Raw genomic sequence first — 12,799 nt, 5'->3', positions numbered from 1 at the left:
AAGAAAATATGAACAGCAAAAAATAGTGGCATGGAATTTCCAATTTAAAGACAATGACATGAAGAAATGGTCTCCTTGCCTTGTAGTAATTTATACTGATGGTGTTATGGTAAATGGACTTGAGCTTGTATAGTGCTTTTCTAGTCTTTTTACTACTCAAAGCACTTTCACACCGCAGATCACACCTACCCAATCACAAACTGTTGGCAGAGGTTGCTATGTAAAGTGACCATCAGAAGTAATTAATCCTGTTCATACACATGCATAGGCCCCAAACAAAACAGCGGGAGCAACTTGGGGTTAAGTGTCTTGCCCAAGGACATATCGGACATGTGGCTTCAGGAGCCGGGGATCAAACCCCCGACCTTCCGGTCTACCAAGAGTAGACCGACTCTACAATCAGAGCCACAGCCGCCCACAGTTTGATCACTGTTGCAATTCATTTTTCTTGTACTTCTCTTAATTGAAATTCTGCTTGGCTGTAGTGTAAACATATGCATATACAGTAGACCTTATACTGTACATGGCACTCTTAGGTCACGTTTTTTTGTGGCTATCACAGAAAGAACAAGAGCCGCCAAATCCAACAGGACTGAAATCTCAGTACAGCTTCACAGGGAAGGCCTTGATATATTTAAACAGACGTTGACAATAGATAACGACAAATCAAATTTCAAGAAAAAAAAAGGAAAAACAATTTTTATTTTTCTGGATTGGCATTACAAATTTTGAAAAATCCAAGGCACAAATAGCAGTGCTTGATTACAACTTAATTGCAGCTCCTCTGTATGCAACTAAATGCAGAGTTAGAAGAATTTTCCAAAAACCACCAACTCCTAGATACAACAATGATCCCTAATCAATCATCACCTTTGATCCATTAGGAGTGTCTCGTCTTTATCTACAGAGACTCCATGAAAATGTAGAGTCACTATGGAAGTAATAGATGACACTTAAGTATTTATTACAAGATGTTACAATTCACTTAGGAGACGCTTTTATCCAAAGTGACGTACATCAGAGAGTAAGTACAACACTTACGGGAGCAATGCGGGGTTAAGTGTCTTGCCCAAGGACACATTGGACATGTTGCTAAGCTGGGGATCGAACCCCCGACTTTCCAGTTGAGAGGCGTTGACTCTACCAACTGAGCCACAGCCGCCCTTGTTGTTGATGTCTGCAGTAAAACAGGTCACCCTGGCTGTTGTACGTGACCATGGTCAGACCCTAAGTAGTTCCTGTGTTGACCGCACTATGAACTGGGAACATAATGGCTGTTCTGTTCCTGCCATCTCTCAGTGTAATGGTACTGTAAACCAACAGCCTCACAGCCCCTTGAGCCACATTGCCTCGCTGCTTTGGTATTTCTACAACAAATTAGAGAGGCAAACTTAAATATTGGCTCGTCTGTCAACATGATGGGTGAAAGGGGAAAAAGAGGCAATTTAGGTCTAATGTATTTCAATTAGTGGCCAACTTTGAAAGGAAAGGCGGACGTCCATGTAGAGAAACATGTCCAAACTTGGGTCATGGGTGAGGGGGGCTGCAGAGGGTGTGTGTGTGTGTGTGTGTGTGTGTGTGTGTGTGTGTGTGTGTGTGTGTGCGTGCTGGGGGATATAGGCATAAATAAGGCCTTGTGGCTATTAGCAAATGAGCAGTAATGTCCCCTGAATGATGGTGATAATGATGCAGTGGACAGGACATTGGACTTTGATTGGGCCCTCTCTGTGAACGGGCCCCAGCACACACAGGAAGTGCTTGTTTGTTCCGAGCAGCACTGTTTCCTGTCAGGCTGGCTGTGTGGGTGTGTGTATGTTTTCCACTGTGATAATCAGGACAGGCATTTGTGAATGTGTGTGTGTGTGTGTGTGTGTGCGTGTGCCTCTCACTCCTCCGTTTTCCTCCGATGGCTGCCGGTTCAAAGCGCCGCAGCTCGTCCTGACGGAAGTTCCTCACAACCAAGGATGAGATCACTGCGCACCCTACAAGGGACTTCCTCCTCCCCACGGGAAGTGGAGGCGCAGCTGAGAGGGAAAGGGCTCTTCCTCTTCTTCCTCTGCCACCCCCGCTCCGCCTGCCCCCTGCTCTTCCCGCGTCCTCTTCCATGATCCGTGTTTTGTCTCAGAATCGAAGTAAAGCGTTGCTAGCCTGCTCTCTCTGACTGAGCAGGAAGTGCAGTTGGCTTTGTTTACGTAACAGACATCCAAGCACCCAAAGGCCTCTGGGAAACGGGAATCCCCAGACTTCATATCCTCACATTTGTGAAGTGAACATCCATCTCGGGCTGACAGAGCAGCTTGTCTGCATGTGTACATGTTAGAGGGGCTTGGAGGGGGACTGAAGAGCGGAAGAACAGATGGGCATCTGTGCTGCTGCTGCTGCCGCTGATGAGGATGATGATGGTGACTCTTTCCTGAGATGGTTTTACTTAAGTTGACCCCGGCTGAAACTGAACAGGGACTGGGCATGCTCTATTCAAGAGCCCCGTCTCATCCCATTCAGCCGTTTGTCTTTGGCACTTATCTGTCTGCACATGATTCCAATAGTGAATATTTGCACTCATTGCGGACTCAAAGCTGGTAAATATGAATGCCATCAGTGATGGATATCACACTGTGTCAGTATGGGCCTTGTTCTGGGGCGTTCGCATGAGGCTCATGTGACTGGGTGAGGGTCCACAGAGAGAGGATCTATCTCTCTGAGGCCCCCCGGATGAACGCTCCACAGCCATAACTGAACCAATGAAGAGATGTGAGTGTTTATAAGTGAAGTGGGGAATTCTGTCTGTGAATTCATATCTGTGGGAAAACAAAAAAAACTTGTATATTTAGAATACTTAAGTTAATATTATCACGCTTTATTACTATGTTTAATTATTTTAGTTTTGGGGAAACATTTGAAATGGAAGAATGTTTTTACTTGACAATTGTAGTCTTAAAATTTAGGAACTGAAAATTGCATATGCAAAGTTTTTGAATTTTTCAGTTCCTTGTACATGTTCATTTTAAATCAATTTCCTTTTTCAGGTTAGTTTTTTAAAGTTATATTTTAGGGCCTTTTACCTCCATAAGACAGGACAGGTGAAGAGAGACATGAAATGTTGGGTTTCGAGTTGGGGATGACATGCAGCAAAAGGCTGTCTGGTTGAATGTTTATTCTAACAAAACCTATAAAACTGGGCCCCTCACAGTTCATGTTAAAGTATTTAATTTCCAGCTAACTGTCTAAAAAGCTGAATATATCAACTGAAAGTAATAGAAACCTGTTTTAAGAAGCAGCAAATGATGGTCTGATAGCTGAAAAGCTTAAATCTTGGATTTGGAAGTACGATAAAGTCAACAGGCCGATCATGTCAGAGACAATGTAGCTGTAAATCTAAAGGAACCGACCATATCTAATAGGGTCTGTTTGTATTTGTATTGTACAAATATGTGTGCGTGTGTGTGTTGTCTATGCATCTTGAGTAACGACTGTGAAATATTTACATGCAGCACGTGTGTCCTCCCAGTTTACTGCGAGCTTGTTCTCAGTCCTCGCTTGTTGCTCTGCAGCTCCTCGGCTCTGCTCACACAGTGGAGGGTTTGAGTGTCTGCCATGAGGCCTGATGGCCTGAGGACCTGTTGGTGGAGGTCAGTGAGTACAAGAGGCGACAGCTGTAGAAACGCTGGGAGCCCGGTGCAAGCATGAATACTGGCGATTATAGCCAGCATCACACACACACACAAACACACTCACCACACATACACAGTGATCAGATCCTTATCTAAAGGATACATTGTTTAGAGGTTGTGCAGCACCGCCTCACAGGATGTAGACAACTGTTAGAAAGTGTGTCTGTGTGCGTGTGCGTGTGCGTGCTGTATGTGATTGTGTAACACACGATCAAAAAGGTGTGAGGCCTTGTGTCCCACTTGAGACTTTTATGGGTCTGCAGTGTGTGTGCGAGCGTGTGCTTCACTTATACCAGACAATGTTTGCGCTCTCATGCCTCGGTGAGGTGTAGATGTGGTCGTATGGTTTACAGGAGGTTGAAGTGGTTTCTGTAAGTCAGTGTCACTGTGTTTGTGTTTGTGTGTGTGTGTGCGTGTGCATGTGTGTGTGTGTGTGTGTGTGTGTGTGTGTGTGAACAACACTGCTGCTACCAAAACTGTGAGAATTCTCAAATAAACAGTAAGTAAGTGCGCTCACTGACTCAGTGTCAGCCGGGGTTCTTATTTTGAAAGTAGTCTTACGCAATCCCTTCAGTTTACTGTCATCCCTCGTTCAGAGGTGCTCCAGAAATAGATAAACAGACATTCCATGAGTGTGTGAATGTGTGTGTGAATGTGTGTGTGAATGGGTAAATGTGACACGAGAGGTTGGTAGACTAAAAGTGCTTTATAAGCGCAGTCCATTTACTCTTAACCTTTTAGACGAAGAGTCAAGACCGTCAAGTAAAGGTTTACCAGGAACAGCTGATGAATAAGTTAAACAAAAGTAACATATCTTTTATGTTCAACCCATTAGTCTTGCTTCATGGCCGTTACTGACTTTACAGACGTACACCTTGTAATTAAAGACCTCAGTTTCCTGGATATGCTGAATCACAGGGAGCACTTTTTGTTGAGTGATTCATAGATTAAAGCGCGTTCCCTCCATCTAGTTTTCTTTGCCTGCAGCAACAAAGTAGTCAGTGTTAAATTAATTATAGCCATGCAGAAATCAAAACAATGTAGCAGGGGCTTTAACTGAAGCTTTTAAGCTGGCTGCTTATGTTCCTTATAATTTCTTAATACTGGAACATTACTAAATAACCACTGGAAGTGTTAAAGTTTTGACAGTTGAGAAGGGAACGTCTTTCCTGCGAGTTCCATGGACACGGCCACAGCATCCCAGAGGAGAGAGAACAGCTACATTTTTCATGATTTTGAAGCTTAATTATATAAACTTATAGGTTTTTTGTTTTTTTCAAGAAGAAATTTGGCCTGCTGGTTATTAAAACATTCTTCTTCTGTATATATTTTTTTTTGGTTTACAGGGACTTTAAATGTAGCATACTGTCATATTATTAATTTTAAAGATTTCCTTGGTGTGGTCATTCTGTCGTTGTTATGCACCTGTCGTATGTTATTATCATTATTATAGCGTCATGACTAGACTTTTTTAAAATTGACTGAATACCCTTAGATTAATGTGACTTATGTGTGGCTCACCAAGTTCTCATTCCCAACTCATCAAATATGTCAGCTCAGCATGTGGCTCGATGCTTCACAATATTACCAATATGGTTCAGCTCGTAAAGATGGAAGACGCATATCAACCTCTTATCTTCCAATCGTCCCAAAGTGAGCCAGAGCGGCGCAGTAGACTCTGCTGCAGTCTTTGACATCAACTCTTTATTACGAACCATAACACATTTAAGTAACCAATAAAACAGATTTCTTGTTTCAGTTGGAAGCCGACAGTCACGCTTATGGAAAGTTCAATGACTCTTGTGTTTGTGTTCTGCAATATGTTTATTCCACCCTCTACTCTGCTAATAGCTGCATTTGTCAACAGATCTGTCAGCCATAGAGTTATTCCCCCTTATTATATCATCAAATAACCAAGTTAAACTTAGCTGAAAATGAACACTACGACATATATTTGTATGATAAAACTAACTATTTAAGGCTAACCAGTTCTTTGCCAGGTTTGATTTTTCTTCTTCTCAGAGCATCCTTTTATCTCTCATAATAGTCCGGATGACTTATGTTCAGCTACATTTATTAATGTGGGTGAAGTTCGACGATAGTTAAAGCGCCTTAATGCCAACTAGTCAGCTGACCCATATGGTGTGTATCCACACACCATGAAGGGCTGTAATGACCAGTTGCGTTCAGTCCTTCATTCATTTTTTTTTCTTTTTCTTCATCAAAAATTCTGTTAATGTGGAAAACGTCCTGTATTGTTCCCATTCCCAAAAACGCTTAGATTGTCAGAACATCTGTGTCGATCATAAAAACAAGCTGATCAAAACGTCTGGTTCTGTGATTGGCAATCCCCCAGACTCACTTGAAGTTACTTTTGAGACGAGAACAAGGACCAAGCTAAAAACTATTTTGTCAGGCTTCGGAAAAAGTTCAGTTGTTTGGTTTTAAATACGTACTAAGGTAAAAAAAATTAAAAAAAAAAAAAAACAAACTTTACATTTTAATAACATACCTCATTCCCAATCTTTAGACCAATGATAGGCTGTTGCCACATTGCAAATCTGTCTGCTGGTACCCAGTGCCCTCAGCATTACCTCATGACCCAATTCCATTCACTGAAAGGGTATTTTGGTCCCCTAAATGCCAGACCCTTGTCTCTTGGGGGGGGCACTGACCTGGATGCCCAGAGAGAGGTGTTGCAGCTGGAATGGAGCTCTGGAGAGATGATGCTGGTGTTGGTTGGGAGCAGCTGTTGTGTGTTAGACTGTCAACACAGCAATAAAGGAGGGGTTAAATCTGGCACAAAGGGGTTTTGGTTGAATTTTGTTCTTGGGTTACATCAGTTACTTCTTGGTTTTGCTTTGAGAGTTAGTATAAAACTGCAGGTATGTAAAGTTGATTCTTTTGCTCATCTTGAAACTTTCTTGATCAATTGACTTTACCTCATTGTTGAATTTGCGGAGAAACCTAACAACTTGGATTTACAGAGGTATTAAACATCACTGAATTTAACAAGTACCCATGCACCAGACAAGCCAAACAAGTCAGAACATTTAGGTACGCTTCTGAAACCTTCATCACCATCATCATCAACATCATCAGGGTCTTGGATCTCTGAGTTTCCCCACGTCCTTGTTCTCATGGGAACTGCGCCGCCTTTCAATGAGCCGCCTGGTTCACCTCTCAGCACTGGCTGCTCTGGGGTTAACTCCAGAGGTTGAAGGTCACAGGATCACAGGCTCCACAATGCCTCAGATTGTTGATTGTTGATGCTAAAGCGGGCACTAAGAGGAGGGGTAGGACCGTGTGTGTGTGTTTGTATGTGCTCGTGTTTGTGTGTGTGTGTGTGTATGTGTTTGCGTTTCCTTGATTGTGTGTGTGTGTTTATGTGTTTGTGCATGCACGTTTTTGTGAGTGCTTGAGTGCGCGTGTGAGCGTCAGCATTTCTGCGTGCATCCTGACATGTTTGCGTGTGCAATCATGCATGCCAACACATTGTGTTTCAAAAAAAAAAAGGAGGAACCTGATTGGCCGGACCACCGTGGCAGATGAAACTTGATGGACTGCAGGCTCTCTAAGCTCCTGTTGATGGGGATTTGGAGGCCTGTCTTTGAGGGGGGAAATTCAATTTCCTCCCCCTGCTCGCCGGCGCTGTTTGGATAGCTTGGCCCGGGATTGGAGCAGGGTGTGTGACACTCCAGATTACCCAGTCACTGAGAGTCTGCTGAGAAAGTGGTGTCTGATGCGCAGCGTGTCATGACTCAACGCAGGAGGAATGTGGCACAGCAGAGAGCTGTCAGTCTGTCTGTCAGCCTGTCTCTTGGTCTGTCAGTCCTTTCATTTCCATTTTTTTTTTTTCAGGATTTTTGAGTGAGTTAAGACACCTTCGCACATCAGAGCAAAAGCTTTTTCTTTAAAGATATGGATTTGGTTAGGGGCTGTGTGTATGCAAATTAAACCTTTTATTGACAACTGTTCTATTGATTGATATGATCAATACTTATGTTAAACAGTTTAGGTGTCAAGGATCCATGTGAGGATCAAGCCAGTTAGAGGTTGTTGGACTTTTTCATTAGACTGTTTATACTGAGTCTTTAATTACTGCATGTTGGAGCCTTTGACGTAGAACTGTTACTTGTGTCTCTACTTAACAGTTGTACATCATATATGTGATCACAGTTCCTGACACCTCAGTAAATATAGTTTCCTGCTGAAACACGTTTCACACCACTGCCACCCTCTTGACTTTTCATTGTTTTCTTTTCTTGTTATTCAGCATCAGAATTACTGTGTGAACCATTTAGGCTACATTCATCTTTTAAGTCTTTTCGCTCAAATTGGATTTATTGCTCAGATCGTATTTATTTGTTTGACATTGTGGCCTGAATCAGATTCCTGTGTGAACCCGACACAGCCCCAAACGAAAAACAATAAAGACGTCACATGCACCACAGTGTTTACAGAAGTAAACATGGCTGCCACTGAAGTATTCATGGTTTACGGGTTCATGTTTAAATTAATGTGCAGTGGAAGCCGGTGAATTTGTGTGCAGATGGTAGCAAGGAAAAGGAAGAGGAGAAAGAAAGCGAGTCAAACATTTTTAATGAAGGCTTTAGTGGACAAATGCTACATCAGTGGGGAGTGACTTCCACTCCTGATCGTCCCAGCAGCACAAGAATTGTGACGAGTGATGCTCAAGAGTGACGTCAAAGACAAATGAATTACGATCTGGCGCTTCAGAATGAGGTTGTGTAATCCGAACTGCAGCTGATTTAAGACCACATATGGTCCAAATCTGATTTGAAAAGATGCCATGTGACTTGTGCTGTTCCAAAAAAAATCTGAGCGGAGTCACACGTGGACCAAAACATCTAATTTGGATGATTTTTTCCAGGGAAGTTGTCCTTAAGAGGTGTCATTAAGCCAGATTCATTGGTAAAAAAAAAGTCTTTATAGATCCAAACAGCCACATTTAAAGCAGAGTGGGATTTTAGTGGCACAACTTCACCAACTATCGCGTCAGTCTAATCTGTGAATAAAGTTCTACTACAACTACAAGTGCTGCTGGAGCTTTTCGACCTCTTCAAGTTTAAAAAGCTTGCCATCACAGAGAGGAGGGACACTATCATTTAAATGTGGGGATCGAAGCAGTGGCTGTTGGTGCATTGCCAAATTTCTCTCAGATAACCCTAACCCTAGGCCTAAAAAGAGGTGGTTTTCTAAAGCTAGATAACCATCTGACAAGCAGCGAAGGATTGCCGCTTAGAGTTGTGAATGTCACAGAAGCATAACCTCACCCCTAACCCTGACCCTTAGACCCCATTTACACCTGTTATTGATATTTGATCAATGCCTCCACTTGTAAATAGGTTATGTAAAACCACAAGTTGTAAGTGCATTATGATTAGATTGTGATCCGATTTGCATGATCACATCTAGAGGTAGTCTGGCCTTCATTTTGGTCAGGTTATAGGACATTTTAAAGGCAGTCTAAACATCGTGCTGGTGTTGTTGGCAACATGACTATTCTGTGCAAACGTATACCCATAGCCATCATGATAACAATTAAGCCTTCATTATTCTCCAATGCATACACAACAAGCACAGCTATCATGTCTCTGCTCGTAGACACTGTCTCTCAACTCCAACTAAATTCTCACATCTTAAGTTTTCAATCAGGCTATCATGAAAAAATAGGTATTGTTTGGATTTCTTTATCACTTATCTTACTAACATCTGGTTTGACCCAAAGCCCTGAAAATGCAACCTTCACTCCCGGAGGCTTTTGTCCGAACATGACAGCCAATGACAGATAACAGATTCTGAGATTGTGTTCATCATGGTCTTTCTTTGGACAGGAGGACAGTTTTCAGGGGATTGTTTTGTGCTAAAGAATATGAAGTGTGAGTTCCTTCTTATTCTTTGCTGTTCATCGTCTTTATTTCACCAAAATGCACCACAGTTTTTCTCCTCCTTCCCCATTAAATGACTACTGCCAATCAGGACGCTCCATTTGAATACGCATCCACATTCATAAACTGTATCATCGCCGGCCATTCCGTCGTGCAGTCCGGTTAAATGAGTTGTTGGTCAGTAATCTCTGAAATCATGGTGACATCGAGTTCCTGACCGATCACACATTAACTTAACTCATCTCCTCTTTACTGTAGCAAAGACAACATCCTCTTGTTGAATCTGAATAGTGAGCACCTAGTGAGCCTCGTAATAAATGGCATGTGAGATGCTGGATGGAGCGTGCGCAAACACACAAACAAACATACATGCAATCCTGTAGGGGGCTGTGTTCCAGCTCATCAGGAATGTCAATTACCTCTGCATTGTTTGTCCTGTTGTTGTTTGTTTGTTTGTTTGGCCTGGTGGAAAGCAAAGATAGGGATCGGGGGGGGGGGGGGCTGCTGCTGCGTCAATGACACTCGAGCTGTTCGCCTCCTCATTACCGTCGCCTATCTCTCTCTCACCTCTCTGTAAAGTGGAGGAATGTCTTTAAAGCCTCATCCAATTTTACTGGAGCGCTGACCGCTTCATCACACGCAGATGTTGCTGTGTGTGTGTGTGTGTGTGTGTGTGTGTGTGTGTGTGGAGAGCTTGTGTGTGCTTCCTGGGTCACAGAATGTTATTGTTCTTGGAAAAGCCTCTTGATGGAGAACTTTGTTGCCTGAAGTCTTAGTTTACTGCTAGAAAAAAAAGAATTAAAGGTGGCAGGGAAAAATCCAAATCTAATGAAGGCAAAAATGTTGCAAAACATGCTTGGTCAAAACCAGCAAACATCCAGAACAACTATGAGTATAAAGACCTGAGGATGAAATGCAAGAAAGAAAACTGATTTGAAAAAGTAACTAATTTGCTCTGAAAGATGGTCATCGTGAAATGGAAACTAAACACCCTCTTTACTACAAGCAGCACCTCAACTGCTTTACTTAGGAACCCTAATGTTCAAATGAAGTGGTCATGGCTGTTTATGAAGCACTAAACCAAGATAGTCATGACCAAAATGTGCAACTTGGGTTCCAAAACCAGAAGTCTACACACCAATGGTGAAATCAAGGTGCTAACAGCGGTCACATGGTTTTACATGACTGTTACCTCTTATAGACAAGAGGATTTACAGACAAACTTACTTGTTGATTATTCAATAGTGAAAGTATTAGAAAATTGCAGTCCCAGGTGAGTACACTCCAGGACAGCGTCCTCTGGGTTTGCATCCAGCCACTTGTTGCACTCTCTCCTCACCAGCTAACAGAATGCCCACAACCCCCGTATACTCACTCTCCATCCATGCATCCCTCCGTTTTTTTTTCCTTGTCACCCTAAACCCTGATTCTTGTCTGGACATGCCTTAGTCATCAACTCCTCTGGGTTAGGGGTTTTCTACAATCCAGGAGAGACATAAGTACATAAAGGGCTTCTTTCTTTTCTTCTTACTTTTTGGTTGACGGAACAATGCGATGAAAATGTTGGAAATGCAGGTGAAGATAATCCAGTTTAATCAATTCTAAATCAAGAAAATAAGGTCTTAATGCAATACGTTCATGTATGCAGACGATATGAGTATCTTTCTTTGTCTTGTTTGTCATTGCATTCACAGACAAGGGTGGGGGCGTTGCTTCTCGAGTGGACGGAGTAACCCAAGAGTATTAGGATGACTGGAGATTAGCTCCAACTGGATAAGATGTGAAGGAGGATAAGAGGCATTAGCTTAGGCTAAGATTGGCAGCCCCTTTTCCTCTCTTTCCCATTCCATTTGTCTTCCGTCTCATTTCATCCGCTCTCATCTGTTCCCCTCCTTTAACTAATCAGGTTTAAAGCACAAGTTTGGGCAGAAACCGGATGCCACTGGTGTTTGAAATATCCCTCACACCTCATGACTTGTGTTTTCTGCTGGGCTGTGAGAAGAGGAGGGAGAAACAGATATGAAGGATTTCAGCGCTTCTCCGAGGCTTATCTGCGCCTTTGATCTATATTGGTTTATTTGGGTATATATCAATCAGCCTGCACCAACCTCTCTCCATCTCTTCCGGCCATGACTTCCTGTCCCAGATTAGTCCTCCATCCTGCCCACCTCGGTGGCTCACGATGCAACAGCACTTCAGGATCACAGGTCAGGGGGCAAGGGGTCGAGCAAAGAGCGTTGTAACGATGTCCAGACTTAGGGCAACTGACCGCTGCTGTGGAGGAGTGTGTGTCTGTGTGTGTGTGTGTGTGTGTGTGTGTGTGCGTGCGTGGAGGTGGTTAAATGGTTGAAAGGAAACTGTCCGTCAATGGGAAATCTGAAAACAATTTGACTGCATTAAGGCATTTAAAGAGTCTCCACTGATTTCCCCCTTGGCCACTCGTCAGTGCCACACACACCCGCTGCTGTGTGCAGCGAGGAAGAGGAGGAGGAGGAGCGCACAGAAGGCCTTTCACAATTATGCATTCACTTGTCTGTTTGCTTCCTCATTTACACATTTGTTTATTCATTTATTCATTTGCTATTGACTTGGTTTAGATCCAGCTGTCATCTGCCTTCTAACAGATGAACTGTGACTTTTGTTTGCAGATGTGTAACTGTGTGCATGTAAGTGGCTGTGTAAGGACCTGTGAGTGTTTACAGGTATGTTTCCCCCTCTTTAATTAACTTAGAATTCTCTAGAAAACACATACTAACTTGATTGATAACTAGTTCATTTCCATGAAATGCTGTGACAAACATGCAGTATACGTTTAAAACCATTACATTTGACAAGGTTATAAGATTTAAAGAGCCAGCAGCATACTTGTGGTATGACTCAATACTCTGTCTGTCTGTGTGCAGTGTATAAAATGTGTAGGAACACTTTCTCAATATTTTTCCTCTTTTGTATATGAATATATTCCTCTGTGTACAGTCCGTGTTTATGCATCTCCACCCATGTTTAGCATAAGCTCATGACTCAGCCGTTCCTGTGCTACCACCAGGACAGTTTGTCAGCTTCTGAACTCCACAAACGAGACCTTTTCTCCGAAAACTCTCCAAACCCTTGCCCTCGGCTGGCTGTAGCGGTTCCCATAAAGGAGCCTGCCGATGCCTCCTTTAATTGTAGCATGTAATCTGACTTAAACACAAGGCTTTTAATAGTGCTGTCTGT

The sequence above is a fragment of the Labrus mixtus genome, chromosome 12, assembly GCF_963584025.1.
Source record: "Labrus mixtus chromosome 12, fLabMix1.1, whole genome shotgun sequence".
Classification (NCBI taxonomy): Eukaryota; Metazoa; Chordata; class Actinopteri; order Labriformes; family Labridae; genus Labrus; species Labrus mixtus.
Note: the sequence above shows the minus strand (reverse complement) of the source record.